This window comes from Pongo abelii, chromosome 14 (assembly GCF_028885655.2).
Source record: "Pongo abelii isolate AG06213 chromosome 14, NHGRI_mPonAbe1-v2.0_pri, whole genome shotgun sequence".
NCBI lineage: Eukaryota > Metazoa > Chordata > Mammalia > Primates > Hominidae > Pongo > Pongo abelii.
The window spans coordinates 46,152,351-46,173,284 of NC_071999.2; the positions used below are offsets into that span (position 1 = coordinate 46,152,351).

General features: G+C 38.3%; 1 long non-coding RNA gene across 7 annotated transcripts in view; it reads left to right on the plus strand.

Moving 5' to 3' along the window:
• Window positions 1–20,934, plus strand: part of LOC112128569 (uncharacterized) — a 157,087-nt gene that overhangs the window by 6,841 nt on the left and 129,312 nt on the right. For all 7 annotated transcript variants that reach the window (XR_010136756.1, XR_010136761.1, XR_010136757.1 and 4 more), the window contains exon 2: window positions 6,641–6,721. This is a non-coding gene — a long non-coding RNA (uncharacterized LOC112128569). The remainder of the gene's footprint in view (window positions 1–6,640; window positions 6,722–20,934) is intronic.

Below are 20,934 nucleotides of genomic sequence, written 5' to 3' on the forward strand. Positions count from 1 at the left end.
ATGATAGCTAGAAGCTGGAAACTATTAAATACCCATAAACAGAAGAATGAATAAATAAATTGTGGTATATTCATGCAGTACAATACTATTAAGAAAGAAAATGAAAGAACTTTTGACTCATACGAAATGTAAATGAGCTTCAAACATTTTATACTAAGCGAAAGAAGCCAGATGTACAAGAGTACTTACTGTACGTATGTGAAATTTCAGAACAGGGAAAATAAGGTACGGTAAATAAAAATAATAATAGAGTCTGTCACTATTGGGCAGCAAGTAGGGGGATGGATTGCTGGATCGACTGGAAGGGAACATGAGGAAACTTTCAGAAGTGATGGGAATGTTCTTTTCTTAATTGGGCTGGCAGTTACATAGTGTACACAATTGCCAAACCCACTGAAATGTATTCTTCATATCTATGCATTTTATTTACTGTAGATTATACCTCAATAAAAGAATACATCAATTTGCAAAAATTGTTCTTAGTGTAAATTTTATTATTTTTCTCAATAGTTTATAATATATATATTGTTAGGGTGATTAGGAATTTAAAGTCAACACTATTCTTCATATAGCAAATGACAGCAATTCCTAGTGCACAGGGTGATTAAAGGGTTAAATGAAATAAATTGAAATTATTTGGAGTAGTGCCTGGCATACAATAAGTTTTTAGTAAATTATTTCCTTTATGATTACACATACAGTCAAAATTAACTATATATACTACCTGTTCTATTTTCTCTGAAATAACCAAGTGCAACCAAGAAGCCTTATTGACTGATCTGCTGCCTAAGGTATTTGAGTACTTTGGTTTAGATCTTACCCTCTACCTCTCAAATTTTTAAACTCTGAATTCCCTCTTCTTTTCTGCACTTAAAAATGAAACTCTGGTCCAGGAATAGAAATAAGCATGTCATTCTGTCCTAATATGTTTTAGAGCAAGGGCTGTGTATAATCTAGAGATGGTATACAAAGTCCCATCTAAATTGAATAGTCTGTTTGATTATCTGAGTGTGGAGTCCTTAATACCTCCCCAGACCTACAAACACTGTAAACTAAATCCTGTACCACAGTTAGTGGTATTAAAATGGAAAACTATATATTTTTAAAGAGGGTTAGATGAATTCATTTGTGTCATTGTTTCTGTAGACATGGATATCCACAGTATGGTGATAACAACCATACATAATGTATAGTAAAGTTTTTCTCATTTCAGCGTTCTATTTTAGATAACATAGATAATTAAAAATATGATTTTATATGTTAAGAACATATCTGAAAAAATGAAAAATGCCAATTTACAAAATTCTAAATTGATGATAAAACTTTATTCATTGGTAGTACACTAATGCATATATGTGAGACCATTGGTTTGGAGCAATCAACATGTAAACTAGAGACATGAACACATGTGTATTAGGACATTATTGGATCACTATAAAGGAAGACCTGAGGCTGGGTAATTTATAAAGAAAAGAGTTTTAATTGGCGCACAGTTCTGCAGGCTGTATGAGAAGCACTGTGCCAACATCTGCTCAGCTCCTGGTGAGCTTACAATTATGGTGGAAGGTGAAGGGGAGCCAGCATGTCACATAGCTAGAGTGGGAGCAAGAGAATGATGGGGAGGGCCCGACTCTTTTAAACAACCAGCTCTCCTGTGAGCTAACTGAGCAAGAACTCACTCATCACCAAGGAGATGGTGCTAAGCCATTCATGAGGGATCCACCCCCATGATCCAATCACATCTCACCAGGCCCCACCTTCAGCATGGGGAATCACATTTCAACATGAGATTTGGAGGGACAAACATCCAGACTATCTCACTGAGTATACTAAACACCTCATGTAAGTATGAGCATCTGAAGCCTTCAAAATATGAAAGATGTCTTGATTACAATAATCTGATTTTTAAATCGAGTCTTGAAACTGGGCAGTCCTCTTTCTCTATAGCCAAAGTGAATATCCCCACCATAGTCTGCACTTTACTTACGGGCTACCACAAGAGTTTTTATGGGTCCTCTGTCCCTCAGCTGGAGTGCCTAGTGAGTGAGCCTGCCTGCTGAATGACATCTTTTCCATATTATTTAGTGGCAGCTCACCTGTTTAAAACCTGTCATAGAGTTTTGAAAAGAATTTATTTTCATAATTCCTTTTAATTGTTTTTGACTGTTGGTACTTTATTGATCCTATGGTGCTCTCAATTTCAATTTAATTTTTTAAATCTAAATTATATTTTTGAAATAAAGTTTTTTCTTCATTGTTATTCTAAAGATTTTGTGTATATGAGGTAATAAACTTGGGTTTTCCAGAAGTTTTATAAAAACCCTGAAATATTTTCAGTTTATATGTCCATTTCTTAACATTTTTCCATTAACATTTAAAAGCCGTCAAATTTATCTTTGTACTTTGGGAGACTAATAGGTCTAGCTGAATGATGTGGTTTCATTGAATCTCATTGTATCAAAGAGTATAACATATGAAATCACTTAATTAGTTGAATAATAGATGTCTGAGATTCTTGCTACTTAAGTGTGGTCTCTGGACCAGCAGCATCTGGCATTGCCTAGGAGCTAGTTAAAAAAAATGGCCCCAGAAATACTGAGTCAAAATCTGCATTTTAAAAAGAGCTCCTGGTGATTCCTGTGTATACTAAAGTTTGAGAAAAACACTGTCTCACTGTTTCAGATTTTTGATCTACCTTTCTTTTTGAAAGGTAAAGTTGTTTCAATGACGTATGTTCTTATTCTTGACGTACTATGAGAATAGACTGTCTTCATTTTTCGCTGTTTTGCACAAAGTTTAATATTCACATTTGCTTAAAAATAAAAGTAGCACCCACAGTCCTAACTTTCACATGGTTAATAATACTTTGTTTTTAAACAAGGGATATTAAAGTCACTTATAAGTCTTACATCACTCAGTTTTACTACAATTTTTCTGAAGTAGTAGATGAAAAAAATGTTTAACTTTTTTTTTTTTTTTGAGACGAAGTCTCACTCTTGTCCCCCAGGTTGGAGTGCAATGGTGCAGTCTTGGCTCACTGCAGCCTCTGTTTCCTGGATTCAAGTGATTCTCCTGCCTCAGCCTCCCAAGCAGCTGGGATTACAGGCGCCTGCCACCATGCCCGGCTAATTTTTGTATTTTTAGTAGAGACGGGGTTTCACCATGTTGGCCAGGCTGGTCTTGAACTCCTGACCTCAGGTGATCTGCCTGTCTCAGCCTCCCAAAGTGCTGGCATTACAGGCGTGAGCCACTGTGCCTGGCCAAAAAAAAAGTGTTTAATTTAATTTGTGTATGGTTTTTTAAAAAGGCTCATAGAAGGATCAAGTGACCAGTCCTAACTCAATCGTCAGTACTGTGTTTCTCTTTCCAATGGGATGTGCTTATTTTCTGTTTGGAGAGTTGAACTATCCTTTACAGGAAACCTAACATAAACTGTTCAGGTCAAGAAATGTGGTTTGATTCATCAAAAAAATATACTTGCTAGTCCTATTACTTTTAGCTACACTATCAAAATTCGTAAGGATTGCCATGCCTCGGTCTTAGTATAGGCCCATTTCCTTTGCTTTGTTTCGTGGATTTAAGGTTGTCATCTAGAAGTTCACCGATCGCTTCTTCTGTCTGCTGATTGAAGAAGTCTCTGAACTAGCAGATCCTTGTGGCTTCTCACCACAAAAAAAAAAAAAATTCCTGGCAAAAGAGCTATTAAAAAAACAAGTGTATATTTATTTCATGTTTTTAACTGCTACTACTTTATAGCCACAAAGGATTAATAATAATGTGGGTTTTTAATATAATGAACACAACTGATAATTTGGAAAGGATTCTCTGTTTGTAGAGCCTCTTTATACAAAATAAAAAGGTCAAAAAGAACAAATGAAATCATACCCTTTCTTAAATTGTTTAAATTAGCAGTCTGTTTTTTAAATCAGTTTTTTGTAGTTTGATTACCCAAACCTGGTGGAATTCCAACTTCACTATAAACCCAAAGCAGAAATGATAGTTCCTATAATACATAGTACACAGGAGGGGCTCAAAAAACCTGACTAAACAGTAAACCTCCCAACTATTAATACCAGAGCCTTCATATATCACTCAGTATTATGTATTTAATTATAGTGTGATCAATCTATCATGTGAATAAATTGTATATACAATATATGATATTGTGCAATAGAATATTATATAGTATTATACAATATGTATAACATAAATCATAGATTTATATAATTATATGTATTATATAATATATAATATAAATAGAATAGAATGATATAAAAACATTGATATACAATGTATTACTATATTGATGTACTATATATTTATTATTATATATAATTACATATATAGTCAGTATATTGTTTATGCCGACACGACTTTTTTTTTTTGAGGTGGAGATTTGCTCTTGTTGCCCATTCTGGAGTGCAGTGGCAAGATCTCGGCTCACTGCAACCTCTGTCTCCCGGGTTCAAGTGATTCTTCTGCCTCAGCCTCCCAAGTAGCTGGGATTACAGGTGCAAGCCACCATGCCCAGCACATTTTTGTATTTTTAGTAAAGATGGGGTTTCACCATGTTGGCCAGGCTGGTCTTGAACTCCTGATCTCAGGTGATCTGCCCACCTCAGCCTCCCAAAGTGCTGGGATTACAGGTGTGAGCCACCACACCTGGCCAGCACTTGACTTTTAGTGGTAGTATCACCCCAGCTTTTTGTGTCTTCCAGGAGTAGCACACACGGAGTACAGATAATCTCCCTGGGATCATGACTTTAAATAAAAGAGACCTTCGTCTATTGCTTGGTGTCAACAGAACACTAGAGGAGGACTGGATCATTTCTATGTGGTTGAAAAATTGCAGTCTGTCTCTAAGAACTTGTCCAACAAAACACTCTTCTCTGCCAAAGTTACTCCTGCCTGGTACCTTTTTCGCAAGTGGATCTAGCTTCATTTTCGTTTGGTGAGGCAACAAAGAGTTTGATGGACAGATGGTTGTAATCCAGTGCACAGGTCATGTGGAATGAATTGAGAAATGCTTTTTTAAAAAACTAGTTTTATCTATCTACAGAGACCAGAGACCAACAGAGAATGAGTAGCAGCTGTTGAAGGTATCTGGGCTAGTTAGTTCCAGTTTTCAGCTATTATTTTAAAATTGCAGGCTGGGTGCAGTGGCTCACACCTGTAATCCTTTGGGAGGCCAAGACCAGTGGATCACTTGAGTCCAGGAGTTCAAGACCAGCCTGGCCAACATGGTGAAACCCATCTCTACTGAAAATACAAAAATTAGCTGTATGTGGTGGCACATGTCTGTAGTCCCAGCTTCTTGGGAGGCTGAGGCACAAGAATTGCTTGAACCCAGGAGGTGGAGGTTGCAGTGAGCTGAGATCACACCACTGCATTCCAGCCTGACTCTGTCTCAAAAAATTATGAAATAACATTCATGTACAAGTTTTTAATGTGAACCTAAGTTGTTATTTCTCTGGGATAAATAATCAAGAGTACATTTGCTGGGTTATATGGTAATTACATGTTTAGTTTTGTAAGAAAATTCCAAACATTTTTTCAGAGTGGCTATATCATTTTACATTCCACCAGCAATGTGTAAGTAATGCAGTTTCTGCACGTCTTTGCCAAAATTTGATGTTGTCAGTTGTGAAATTTTAGCCATTCAGATAGATGTATAGTGATATCTATTTGCATTCCCCTGCTGGCTAATGATGTTGAAGGTATTTTCATCTGTATATCACCTCTGGTGAAATGTCTCTTCATATGTTTTGCCCATTTCTAATTGTCATAGATGCAGGAGACAGATAAGGGAGGTCCCGGGAGACCCTCCCACCTGCCCCACAAGTGTTTACACCAGATGCTTTTGTGCAGATGAGAGAACCTGCCTAGCGTTTTGTCTGGGCATGCCCGCAATGGTCTGTGTACTCGCCTGTGCACTGGGAAGATGGGGTGGAGCCATAGGAAGTTTGCGCCCTGTGCAGTGGGGAGGAACCTGGCCTCTTCAGCTCATGTGTGGTGGCCTGGTATCCAATCTGTGAGGTGGCCTGGTATCCAGTCTGTGAGGTGGCCTGGTATCCAATCTGTGAGGTGGGAGCCTATTGACAAGACTTCTTCTCACTTTGCTGAGTTTTTTTGGTTTGTTTTTTCCTTTTCGCCCAATACATTCTGCTCCCCTCACCTTTCAGTGTGTCCATGTGCTTAATCTTTCCTGTCATATGACAAGAACACAGTTTCAGCTGAACTAAGGAACAAAAATTCTGTGTCAATTGGATTGTTTGACTCATTGTTGAGTCTTGACAGTTCTTTATATATTTTAGATACTAGTCCTTTGTCAGATACGTGATTTTAAAATATTTCCCTCATCTATAACTTGTCTTTTAATTCTCTTCATGTGAGCTTTCACAGAGCAAAGTTTTAAATTTTGATAAGGTCAAATTTATCAATTTTTGCATTTTTGACATGTGTTTTCCATGTTAGGGCTAAGAATTATATCACTAGCCCTAGATGCTAAAGATTTTTACCTATTTTTGCTAAAATTATTACAGTTTTACATTTTACATTTAAGTCTTTGATTATTTTCAGATTAATTATTGTATAAGATGTGAAGGTTAGATTGAGGTCCATTTTTTTTTTCTCCTGATAGGTATCCAATTGCTCCAGCACCAATTGGTGAAAAGACCATCGTTCTTCTACTCAGTTGCATTTGAAGCTTTGTCAAAAACCAGTTGAGTATATTGATGTGGATGTGTTTCTATTCTGTGGATCTCTCTTCTGTTCCATTGATCTATGTGTCTGTTCCTCTTCCAGTACTACACTGGGTTGACTACATAGCAATGAAATAAACCTTAAAATCAAACAGAGTAATTCTTCCCACTTTATTCTTCATTGTCAAGATTGTTTTACCTATTTTAGTGCATGTGGCTTTCCATACAAATTTTAGAATAAAGGTTGTTTATGTCTGCAAAAAATCTTGCTCACATTTTGATAGGCATTGCATTAAAACTATAGATTAACTTAGGGAGAATTGAAATCTTTAATACATTGTCTTCCAATCTATGAGCACAGCATGTCCTTCCATTTAACTTTGGTTTTCTTTAATTCCTTTCATTACCATTTTGTACTTTTCAGCATAGTTAAAATATTTTGTTAAGCTTGTACTTAAGTATTTTATTTTGTTTGGAGCGATTGTAAATGGCTTTGAAGCCATCCTCACAGGATTACCGAGAATTTTTTTTTTTTTTTTTTTTTTGAGATGGTCTCGTACCGTCACCCAGGCTGGAGTGCAGTGATGCTGTCTCGGCTCACTGCAACCTCCGCCTCCTGGGTTCAAGCAATTCTCCTGCCTCAGCCTCCTGAGTAGCTGGGATTACAGATGTGCACCACCACACCCAGCTAATTTTTGTATTTTTAGCAGAGATGGGGTTTCACCATGTTGCCCAGGCTGGTCTCAAACTTCTGACCTCGTGATCCACCCACCTCGGCCTCCGAAAGTGCTGAGATTACAGGCGTGAGCCACTGCACCTGGCCAGGGTTACCAAGAATTCTGGACAGAAATATAGTTATAATTAAGCATTAATCACTCTGTACTTTGACCCACTTCCTTGTAACTGAAAGTCACTAGACACTGACCATTTGCATCCCCATTGTTCCTATAGATAGGATTTCTGACCCTAGAATCATAAAGCTTTTGTTTAAGTGTTGCTTAAGATGTTTTTCACATTCTAAACTCCAGCAAAACAGCTGATGCCAACCAGTTTGAAGACCCCCACAGAGGAAACTAATCAGCATGAAAACACAGTTTCTTCATCTCTCTGTCCCATGACCTCACCCTGCACTCTTCAATCTCCACACTTTGTCCCACTCCAAAACCCTTAGGAACCCTATCTCCATACGCCCCAGGGAGACAGATTTGAGATTTCCTCTCATCTTCTCATTTGGCAGCCCTAGGATTAAACCTCTTTCTCAGAAGCCACCTGGTGTCTTTGTGTATTGACTTGCTGTGGGCATCTTGCAATATACCTATTATGATAACAGTTTTGTGTTTTTTATTTTGATTCTGCCTGTCCATTGTTAGTAGATAGAAATGTGATTGATTTTTGTGTGTGACTTTGCTAAATTCATTTATTACTTCTAGGAAATTTTTAAAGATGCCTAGAGATTTTCTATGTAGATAATTATGTCATCTGGAAATAGTTTTATTTTCTGCACTTCAAACTTTATGCTTTATTTATTTTTCTTGATTTGTTACAGTAGTTAGAACTTTCAGTACTATGTTGAGGCAAGACCCCATCTCTACAAAAAATAAAAATTAAAAAAACTAGCCAGGTGTTCTGATGCACCCCTGTGGTCCCAGCTACTTGGGAGGCTGAGACAGAAGGACTGCTTGAGCCCAGGAGGTCATGAGGCAGGAAATTAAAGAAAGAAAAATAAAATTAAAAAGAGAAAAACAAGCTTTCTATATTAGGCTGACTCGTCCTAAAGGCAGTAACAGGCAAAGCCTGGACCCAGGTGAAGTCTCAATAACATTATCTAAGAAGCCAGAGCTCAAAAGAATGTGATCTGGAGACTCTCTCAGCACTCTCTCAACATAAGGATAAGGAAAATACATTTTCCTCTCTCATTTAGTATAAGGAAACTTCCCTCTTGAATCCTACCCCCCTCCTTGTGATTGTACCTTGCTCTGCAGGTTTTATAATGTTATAGATTCCTGTTTTCTGTAACTAATAACTTCAAGTGTTCTGTTTTTATCTGAGCAGCACATTGAAGTTTATAAGACATGCCTCAGCAGGCCTGGGCTGCAGCCATCTAGGTGCCATAGTGAGAGTTATGAGATAAGCCCGTGCAAGGCACTAGAGCAAGCCTAGATAACAGCCATCTGGGCCACATAGCAAGAGTTGCATGTAATCCTGAGTTATGCACCTGTCACAATTTGATTAACTGCCTTTGTTCTGCCTCTGTATCCTTGCTTTCATGCCACTATGCTTCATGCCACTGTAAGCTTGTTTCAAGCTAGCCCACCCTCTTTTAGAAGTGTGTGTAAAAGTCAAGTGCTGTCTTTGTTCTGGGCCCGAATTTTGGTTGTAAATCCACTGGGTCTGAGTGCACTCAAAAAAAATCCTCCTGTTCCACCTATTGGTCTCTCCAGTCTCCTGATTCCCATGACAGTCAAGGCTACAGTGTGTGGTGTTTTCACCACTGCACTCCAGCCTGGGCAATAGAGTGAGACCCCGTCTCAAAAAGAAAAAAGATGAAAGATAGTAAAGAGAACATCCCTTCCTTGTTCAGGATCATAGAGGAAAAGCATTCAGTCTTTTGTCATTGAGTCTAATGTTAGCTGTAGGATTTTGTTGTAGATGCTCATCAAATTCATCCAGTTGAGATAATTCCCTTCTAATCCTAGTTTGCTAAACATTTTCTTCTTTTTCTTTTGCATTAAGAAAATTGAGTGTAGAGGGAAAAGCAACTTCATCTTGGATGCTTAATCTGCCTTGTTGACTTCTAATTAAACCCACTCCCTGGAATGCTGCCAAGATTTCTATTTTGTCTACTACTCCTTGTGTAACAGCATGTATTTACCATAAATCCTGCCATTAGACCAAAAGAATCTTGATATTATTGTACTTACGATAAGTCCTGCCCTTGAGCAATTGTCCTACACATCCCTTTTGAATCAGATATACTCTTTGCCTATGATATATAACCTAGCGGTATGGAGGGTAATGGTTCAGGGGCCCACCATCTTTTCTTGCTGCTGCCTGAGGCACAGACATGACTTCTTTTCCTAAGTTCCTATTAAATGTTTCTTTCTGAGAAAACTGATATGTTAGCCTTTTTCTTCAGCCTCTCAGTGTCCTTAGACTATTGGGGGCAGATTTATACAGATCTGCCCACCATGGAACATGTGGTGAGCCAGGCCAGAAGCTGAGAGATCAATAAATGGGAAAAAGGTATGTAGCATCCATGGGGGAAATCCCAGCATGGCCATCCACTCCATATGGAGTGGTGTGGATCACCTTTTAGACATTTGTGGACCACTGCATGAGAATGAGGATGCCCTGAAAACGCTGGTGGGTTTAGAGCAATTGTTAACTGATAACCATCTATCATACTGCTGTAAGGAAGGGTGGTGAGTAGCCACTGCAGTAAGATGTCTGCTTCTATAGGCTGCCTGTTTGGTGATGGGGGAGCCCACCTAGCAGTGTTGCAGTCTTTTCGTCTGAGGTATTACCCGGAGTTCTTTGTCTCATGACCAATAAAATTAAGGAGCGTGGACACCAGTGGTGAGGTTGGAGCGAAAGTTTAAAAAGCCAAAGAAGAAAGCTCTCCACAGTGGAGAGTGGGACCTGAGAGGGTTGCCAGCTATGAGACTGAGTCCCAGGTTTTTATGGACTGGAAGGGGAGGAATGTGCTGACTGATCTGTAGGCTGTCTTGGAGAACCAGTTGGAGGTAGAGGTGAAGGCTTGGCCCAGGACCAATCAGGGGCTGAAGTGATGATTCGCCATATGTAAATGAAGACTTGGCCTGTGGCCAATCACAGAAAGGTAGGCATATGTAAAGTAGGTGAAAAGTCAGAGCCAAAAAACGAGTGGAATTTGTTCATCTTGTTTCATAAAGTAGACATTTCCATTCAAGGATGTGGGGCCTGTAGTGATTTTCAGGCTGTTCTTTGAAGGAGTTTAACCAAGCAGACACCCTAACTGTCTGCCTGACCAGTTTCTTCCTTCCTCCTCTCTCAGCAGCAGAAGCAAAATAAAACAGCTTGAGGAGGAATTACCATTAGGAGAGATATATTTTTTAAAAGACCTCTATAGTCAAAAGTTAAAGACTCTATAGTCAAATTGGTTAAACCTGATATTTGGTTAAACCTGATATTTGGGCAATGTGTGTATGCATATGTATACATTTTTAACGCTTCTGCTCTCGCTTTGTAAAACAACTCAGTTGACTGATTTCTCGGTGTTTGTCCATTTACTTCTGTCTGTCCCTCCTTGCCATCCTTGATGCCACATGGGTAGATCTTAAAAGGATTTCTAACAATCTGGGATCACTTAAGGAAAACAGAAAAGGTATCAAAGACTTCTTTTTGGGGCTGAACCTCTGTTTTTTCTTATGGAACCCCAAGAATTGTAAGCAGACAGATTCCTCTCAGGTATAAAACCCTGTTCTCTTTTGTATTGCATTACTTGATCTCTTTGAATTTTGAGGATACAAGAAATTACTTTTTAAGTTTGAGGACTTGATCTTGCCACGTGTAATGACTGGTGAGTCACAGGTGAGAGTTACAGCATTAGAGGTAGCTGAGAGACAGTTCCTTATAGTAACTGGTTATTACTACAGGGGCCTACTTATTTCTTTGGGCATTTGAGAAGAGCAAGGTTTAGGCCCTAAAAACTGCATGCTTTCTTTGCCCTATTCATTAAAAGCTCCAACCTCAAGTCAGTAATCTAGTTAAGAAACAAGCTAAGTTGAAAAGACACTTTCCCTCAAAATCTTGTCTTCAGATAATGGTGTTTAAGTCTAAGTTCTGGGTCTTTGATATGTAAATTTTCTACCTTGTTTCACCTGAGTCATGTCTTTAAGAATGATTGATAGTCTAACAGTGGGAAAGAAACTATTTGAAAATTGATGAGTGAAGAATCTTATAAATCTATAAGATCTGCCTCTGTGTGTGTTTATGTCTATATGTATGTATCACTTGTATGAGATATTACACTACCAAAATATATGAAAGTGCTTTAATCAGTTGGCTTATAGAAAAGTAAGTGCTTAAATAAAATACTTTGTCAGAAAAATAAAAGCTAGCTCCTGTTGGGGCTCAGAAACAAATACCCAAAATATGGTGCATTGCCATGCTGAACTGAAGAAACCTTGATCAAGGCCTCTCTGACCTCCCCACCACCCACGGTCTCTCTCAAAGAAGCTGAAGTTCCTTTATCTGCCTAAAGTCCAGACCCAGCAGAGAAAAAAATTGTTTTTTCTTTACATGGACATAAAGCATGATGGTAAAAAAAAAATTTTTTTTCTTCCCTCCCTGTAAGACCAAGAATGCAACCACACCTGAACAGATCTTTTCACTGTCAAAAAGAACTATTTACAAGTAAATCATTCTCCCTAGTAATCCTCTCAACAGCATTTCTTTTCTCTCCCCTTCCTTAACTTGTTTTTGCCAGGATGGTATATAAGCTTGTAAAACTCACTGGGGAGTTGGGCCTTCATTCTGAAGGATCCTGTGTATACATGTTAAATAAATGTATATGCCTTTTCTCCCATTCATCTACCTCATGTCAGTGATTTTTCAATGAACCTCCAAGGGGCCAAATGGCATTGGCCACTAGACTCAAATGACTTTTAGTTCACATGACTTTAGTAATCATTGATAAATAAAACTAGTTTTGTTACCATTTAACCAGGTTCTTGTCCACTGCCCAGATAGAGCCAAACACTGAGACAGCAGGTGTGGTAGTAAAGAAAGACTTTAATTATCACAAGGGAACTGAGGAAGGAGAATGGGAGATTTCTCAAAGCTGCCTCCCTGAGAATTCAGAGGCTAGGGTTTTAAGGATAATTTGGTGGGAAGGGGGTTAAGGGATGGGTGTTGCTAATTGGTCTGGGACGAAACCATAGGGGTGCCAGAGCTGTCTTCATGTGCTAAATCAGTTATTAGGCCATGGAGAAGTCACAATACAAGTCAAGTCAGTTCCTTAGTTACCCTCATGGGCCACAGGTACAGTTGGCATCAGTTGGTCCAGGCTGTTAGAGGCAAAGTCTGTAAAATATCTCAAAGACCAGTCTTAGGTTTCACAATAGTGTTTGTGACTGCTGGTTACTATGGAAAAGCAAGCTGGGAAACAATGGTGGATTATTATTTAACCATGACTATAGCTTAGTAGAAAAGTTTGCGTAAGGTGAAATCCCTGGTGATCAAAGCTGCTCAGCCTTCTCTCTGGTCAGTCCAACTTCTGGAAGCCATAGGGAGGATATGCATAATCTAAGGATCATTAGTCTTTGAAGAAAAAACTTCATTAATCTTGTGAGCAGCCTGCCTGGGGTAAGACAAGGAGGTAGTAAATTATTAGTGTCTATTGAAATGACTATGTGCAAGCAATCATGCATGGAGGAGGAAGAGATCTGAGAGAAAGATAAATATCTTAACAAAATTCAGCCCCCACCATAACTTTAATCTTGTGGCCTTTTAAAATTTCATAAAAGTGGTTTCAATTTCAAAATTCTCTTCAGTAATTTAAAATCTTAAAGTCATATTATGTTAAATTAAGTAATCCTAGGTTTTTCACTGAAATTAGGGTTACTAAGAGTTAGAATAGTTGTTAATATGTGTAATTAAAAACTACTATTAGCTGGGTATGGTGGCTCATGCCTGTAGTTCCAGCTACTCAAGAGGCTGAGGTGGAAGCATTGCTTAAGTCTGGGAGATTGAGGTTATAGTGAGCCATGATTTTATAAAAATATTTTTTATAAAAATAAAAAATAATAAAACTACTAGATACAAGAAAAATAATTCTATATACAGAGTGTATAAAAAATATGTGGTTTTGGTCAGGAAGTTTATTTTAAAAAGACGTGAAGATACGGTTTTGGTAAAGGAGAACTAATTTTGTCTAATTTAGAGGTTAAATGTTTCAAAATGAAGGAAATAAATGATGTAGATAAAAGTTAATGCATAAAAAGGAAAAGGATAAATAGATGAGGAATGAGGAAACTTTGATTCCCGGGTGCCCATGTGATCACCCATGGCATAGAGCTGCTGCACTGCATTCAGTTACTAAATGTAAAAGTTACCAGTGGAATTTAGAGATGAATTCAACTCCTAGAGAGTTGGGCCAATGGATACATAAGGAAATGCAAACTAATAACCAAAATGTGAAATATTAAATCCGTTGGTTATTGTAAACCAAAAAGTGTCTGAGAAAAACCTCAATTAATTTAGAACTTTATTTTGCAAATGTTGAGGACACACAAGGGAAAAAAAAGACACAAGTCACAGTAGGATCTGTGGCCTGTGCTTTTTCTAGAGTCTTGAGCACTTCAATATTTAAAGGAAAAAGAGCAAGCAGCAGAGGAAGGAGGGGAAGAGTGGGGAAGGGTGAACGAGGAGGTGAATGATTTGTGTCCTGTTACAAGAGAAAACAGATTCTCATTGAATTTATGCAAATAACTGCATTGCCACAAATTAAGAATATTCACAGATAGCTTCCAAATTTTTTTAGAAATCAGGGAGAGACAAAGAAATATGCTTCAAATTTTGCTTATAAGACTTGTACTTTACTCAATTGTTAAAAGCTGTAAATAGCTCAAAAGAAAAAAAGTTTTCTTGATTCTGATAAAAAAAATCAACAATGTTTCAAACAAAAACATCATTGAAAAATTATTTCAGCCTTCCATCAGTTCAGTCCATGCAGTTAACCCCTGTCCTGCTTGATACTGAGTCAGCAATCCTCATGAACACATTAGCTCTTTTTAATGAGAGTCCTGGAAGTTTTTTATTCTTTAGTACAATGACACAGTCTCCAAGGTTATCTGAAACTTCCATTTAAGAGCACCCATCAGTCCTTTCCATGAATTCCCTTAAAGAAGCAAGTTTTATGACCTTTTTTTTTTTTTTTTTTTCTAAAACAGAGTCTCGCTAAAACTCACCCAGGCTGGAGTGCAGTGGCATGATCTTGACTCATGGCAACTTCTGCCATCGGGGTTCAAATGATTCTGGTGCCTCAGCCTCCCAAGTGTCTGGGACTACAGGTGCATGCCACTGTGCCTAATTTTTGTATTTTCAGTAGAGACAGGGTTTTGCCATGTTTGCCAGGCTGGTCTCTAACGCCTGGCCTCAAGTGATCCACCTGCCTTGCCCTCCCAAAGTGCTAGGATTATAGGCATGAGTCACTACACCAGGCCAAGAAGCAAATTTTAGATTGTTGCTTTTTAGAAACCACTTTTTGAGAAGAATCAAGGTGAAACAAATAATTGTGGATGACAAAAGTCTTAGAACAGCCATGGTTAAAGACACAACTGACCAAGATATTTGGTTAGTACTATGGCATACAACAATTACACATAATGATTATTATTATTATTGATAATATGTACTAAAACATATCAGAATTATAGGAATCTCATACACTTTTGGAACATTTACTAATAACACATTTATATAAACATAACCCAAAGAAAATTAAACACCACTTTATATTTGACAATGGTTCTTGTGTGATTGAACATATCAAATAAGCCAGATATGTCTCTTTTGGACTGCAGGGGACCTAATATCAAAAAAGAAATGAGGTTTAATGACTGAATTTGAAACTTGATTTTGGAAAGTTTGTCAAATATCAAAGGTTTAAAACACATGATGTCAGGGCCGGGCGTGGTGGCTCATGCCTGTAATCCCAGCACTTTGGGAGGTTGAGGCAGGTGGATCACAAGGTCAGGAGTTTGAGACCAGCCTGGCCAATATGGTGAAACCCCGTCTCTACTAAAAATACAAAAAAATTAGCCAGGCGTGGTGGCACATGCCTGTAATCCCAGCTACTCAGGAGGCTGAGGTAGGAGAATTGCTTGAATCTGGGAGGTGGAGGTTGCAGTAAGCCGAGATCGCGCCACTGCACTCCAGCCTGGGTGACAGAGCAAGACTCCATCTCAGAAAAAAAACAAAAACAAAACAAACAAAAAAAAACACATGATGTTACAAATCCGGATGTTAGGTTACTGTAAAATAAGTCATTCATTTGGCCAAAATGATAATTCAAAGATTTTTAAAAAGCAAAAACCTTTACTCTGATAGAGAGGAGACTCAGTTTCTCAAACAATAAGACCTAGTAAAGTCAGCGTGAGGCCAACTGAATCTAGCTCTCCTCTCCCTCTCTTTTTTTTTCTTTTGCAGTTTATTCAAAAGGCAAACAAAAATATTTTACTATATCTTTTTTTGTTGTTTTTTATTTTTTGAGACGGAATTTTGCTCTTGTTGCCCAGGCTGGGTGCAATGGCGCGATCTTGGCTCACCGCAACCTCCACCTCCCAGGTTCAAACTATTCTCCTGCCTCAGCTTCCCGAGTAGCTGGGATTACAGGCATGTGCCACCACGTCCGGCTAATTTTGTATTTTTAGTAGAAACGGGGTTTCTTCACGTTGGTCAGGCTGGTCTGGAACTCCCGACCTCAGGTGATCCGCCCGCGCCGGCCTTCCAAAGTGCTGGGATTACAAGTGTAAGCCACTGCGCCCAGCCCATTATATCTTAATATTACATGAAAATCTTATTCAAAAGAGAAAACCAAATTTTACCTTTGCATACGATATTATTAATGCAAAAGCTATTTTTAATAAAATCTTATAAACAAATTCATCCTTAGAACTTCTAGACAAAAATTATGTTCCCTTAAAAAATCCACATTCCCATGCCTTCTTATAAACCATATTTTTAACCGAAACATATTCTGCTTTTAAAATACACTTTGTATGTATCTAGTAGTTTTAATTAAATACATTAATTATAATGTTACCTCTTAGTAACTCTTATTTTTGGTGATAAACCTAGGAGGTTCATAAGTTTATAGACAAGTAGAAGCAAAGTTTTATGTCTTTAAGCATTTAGCACAGTATTTAACCTGCCTAACTAGTTTAGATCAAAAGTCTAAATTAAATTCTGGAGATGTTTTTATCAATAATTTAAAAACTAGTTTTATTTACCAAATATTGCTAAAGTTACATGAACTAAAAGGCATTTGAGTTAAAGTTTCTATTTTTCTGGTGAAAAATTTTATTTAAGCACTTACTTTTTTCTTTAGGCCAATTAATTAGAGCTCTTTTATATATTTTGGTAGTGAAACATCACATACACATGACTTGTGTAAACACACAGACATGCAGACATAGACAGAAGCAGATCTTATAGATTTATATGATTGTTCATTTGTCAGCTTTCAAAATATCTCTCCCCAACTTTAGACTATCAGTTCTCTTGATAACCTGTTTCATTGCCCTGGACAATTGTCAGCTAGACAGCTCAAAATTTGCATTTCTAAACAAACAACTCTTAGATGAAGCAAAATAGACAGTTTGCATTTTAAAAGCACAGAGCTAACACAGTAGGCCTAAATATTGTACCATCATTTGCTCAAGCCAAGGGAAAAACAATGGTGTAAGTAAATTTTAGTTAAGATGGCCTGGAAAAGTACTTTAAACAAAGGTATGACTTGTGAATTTAAAGCAATGGGAAGAGTTTCTGATGTACATAGGGAGATACCATTACAAATACAAATTTCCTTGAAGATGTAAATTTACTTTATGAAAGAGTTTTCAGATAGCCAGCTACATGCCTGAAAGTTGTATTTTGGCTTTTTAAACTTAACTTGTTCTCAATTAGATTATTGGCTTTAGGGTGGAGCCCTTTAATGAATATGAGAAGGAAAATACGCAGTTTTTATGGCCTGATATTTAAATACGTGTGAAGCAAGCATAGCTGGAAGGCAGAACAGATCCTCCAAAACCAAGGATACCATTTTTACACTCCATCTGTGGTTCCCAAAGAGAGGGGAACACCATGGGACAAGATAGTTCAAAGTTTTTACAGTGCTCCTCGCTGCAAGGATATTCTGTTCTCCCAAGGATGGTGGGTGACCCAATGCCAGTCGGCTGACTCTGTGATCATCTTATCCCCCACAGGAGACTTATCTCTCAGTCAGGAGTGGGGATGTTTCCACAGCTTCTACATGCCCCAAAGCTCACTTTTCTCATATACATGCACAAGGAAATGAGTAAAACAATGTGGTCATAACTATTCACTGTAAGCCTCTGCCATCAGCCATTTCTAAAAGTGTATTTCTTATCTACCTATTGTATACACCAAAGTTATTTTCTCATGATGCAAAGTAATTTTAGGTATCCCCAAAAGTAAAACAAAATCAGGTAACACAATGCAAAAGAGAATAGAGTTTTATTAGATGTGAGTGAACTGGTCTGCTTACAACTCCTGGGATGACATGAAGAAAAACAGATTTCTTTCAAACAGAGAAGTCTTTGGTGCCTTTTCTGTTTCCCCAGTGGATCCCAGGCTGTCAGAAATTCCATTTTTCCTTCTTTTTTTTTTTTTTTTTTTTTAGGTGCTTCATGTGGCATTGAAGGTGGCAAGAGAAAGGAGGGACAGGCAGAAGTAAACGGAGAAACAATTTAGCCGACAAAAAGTTTTTACAAAGAGAGGACAGAGGCTTAAAACTAGTGTGTGTGTGTGTGTGTGTGTGTGTGTGTGAGTGTGTACATATATACCCTAGATAACAGTTTTAGTTAAGTCTACTTTTGACTATTGAGCTCTTTTTTTAAAAAAAAAAAACAACTTTTAAACTCTCTTATCACCAGATTTTTGCCATAACAAACAGCTGGTATTTGAAAAGTCATACAAATATCAAACCAGAAAGGACTCATTCTCTGGCTGGAAAACAAACCCAGGTCACCAAGGTGAAAAGGGAAGAACCTTAGCTACTGAACTACAGCATGGGGTGGTGTTCCATTGTTTTTCCTAGAGGGAATCTAGAGCAATTTTGAGCTTTTAAAGATTTTACACTTTTTTTTATGTTAGATTTTGCTCAAGCGAATTCTCAAGACTAGCCATGACACTGTTATGTGTCCTTTTTAAAATTTGGTTTTCCCTAGCAACTCAATCCAAAAATCTCTCTGTGTAAAGCCCAGGTCATAATTTTCTAGGCTTAGAAAAAGTTTTTACATTCCTGGAGAGGGCAGAAGGGAGGCAGTCCCCATGATCCCTAAAAATTCACTCTTAGAAATAGATTTAAGACAGCAAAAGATGACAAAAACCCCATAGGGATAAGATCTTTTAAGAAAAAACTTCCCTAAGAAGTTGACATATTTGAAACAAAAAGTGTACTGCTTAAAATATTAGATGTCTTGGATTCCCAATCTTTGCAGACTGACTTCTTGATGTGAACCTGAAAATTCCTGCCCTCCAGATAGTGGAGACTAAGAGAGTACCCCCACTTGGTGAGAAAGTCAAGCTTTCAAGGACATAAAACAAAATGAGAAGGAAACCTCATCCAGTTTTTATTTCAGGGGTCCACAGCAAAGTTTGTCTTAACAGATACTTGGTATAGTCCGAACTGCAGAACTGACCAGTCTGCAGGGCCAGCTTGAACAGTGAGCATACAGGGGTTCTAGGCCCATGTTCTATCCTATGATACTTGATACTTTTTTTTTTAGGTGCTTCGTGTGGCATTGAGGGTTTTAGGGTTAATTTATTGTTTTAGGGTTAATTTATTGAAGGGATATTTATTCTGAGCGATTTGGGGGCCCACAAGGAATTTCCTTGTGAGAAATTTGTGAGGGAGGCCACCTGGAGAGAGATGTGGCCTTCTATCATTGCAGCTTTCTGTTTAGGAACAAAAGGAAGGCCATTTTTGCATGAATCTGTTCCCAAGCTTTATATTTACCTTTGGCATCGTGATGTGGGGTACTTAAGATTTTATTTTCCTTTTAGTTATTGTTATCTATAAAAGCTAAAATGAAAGTAAAAGAGAGTGCCTGGTTGGGCCTTGAGCCTGGACCAACCTCAGATACGGGTCTGTCTGAGCTCAGGTTCTTAGCCTCAAATCTACCCACAAGGGAGAAAAAGTATGCCAGCACAACAGAAAGTACCTGTGATACTTGTGGGTAGTCAATGTGGCAGAAGGGCAAAAGCAAGCAACAGTTGAAACCATAGGGTATAGTATGAAAGAATCATCCCATTTCGTACAACAGTATCAGCAGCTCCCTGAGGAACTTTTACCAAAATGGATTGTGAGAGTAACTAATTTGGAAGCAGTGGCTTTGGTTTGAAATGCTGCACAGTGGAAAAACATGTTTGGGTGATGCAGGACCCACAGGTCACTATAGAACAATTGCAGATTCATATATATGATCCAGACACATAGGAGGTTATTCCTGAGAGAAGAACTGGGCTGGTGGACTGGATAAAAGCCACTGTAAGATCTTTTTACCCTGAAAAGGGGGTCTGTTCAACTCCCCCTATAAATGCCAAGTTGGGTAATTCAGATGAAGCATGTGCAAGCCAGGCGGGATTGGCTTTATGAGGACCAGGATATTCACCCACTGAATATGCCTGTTACCCAGGTTATGGTAAATGCTGTGGTTAAGGGGACCCCTTCTACATGGGTACCACATGTAATGACATCACTCCTGAAAAATGGAACAAGAGTCCTAGAAGCCTTATCAAACTTGTCTCAGCTTTCCTTGATGAGTCTTACGGATATTAATTTAAAAAGTTAGGTTAATTAACAAGAACATGATGAAGGTTAGAGGACAGAGTCAAAGGACTTATCCCAGAAGGGTGTAAATTTTTAAATGTTTATTAAGAAATAAGATGAATAGGCTGGGCACAGTGGCTCACGCCTGTAATCCCAGCACTTTGGGAGGCTGAGGCAGGTGGATCACGGGGTCAGGAGTTAGAGACCAGCCTGGCTAACATGGCGAAACCGCGTCTCTACAAAAATACAAAAATTAGCCGGGCGTGGTGACAGGCACCTGTAATCCAGCTACTCAGGAGGCTGAGGCAGGAGAATCGCTTGAACCCGGGTGGTGGAGGTTGCAGTGAGCCAAGATCACGTCATTGCACTCCAGGCTGGGCGACAAGAGCAAGACTCCATGTCAGAAAAAAAAAAAAGAATACAGAGAGCATTGATAAGGGTGAAACTGAAAGGAAAAAGAAAGGGGAGAGTCATGGGACTCATCCCAGCAGGGTAAACATGTTTAAATAGTTATTAAAAATGGGATAAATAAAACAGAAATTGATGGGGTTAAAACAAAGGTCTTAATACAACACTATCAAAGACTGAGTAGACCAGAGGGAGCCCTGCCTGTCTACAAACATTACAGAGCTCAAATCAGTTTTCTGTATTTGCCCCAGATTTGTGAAATTTAAGAAA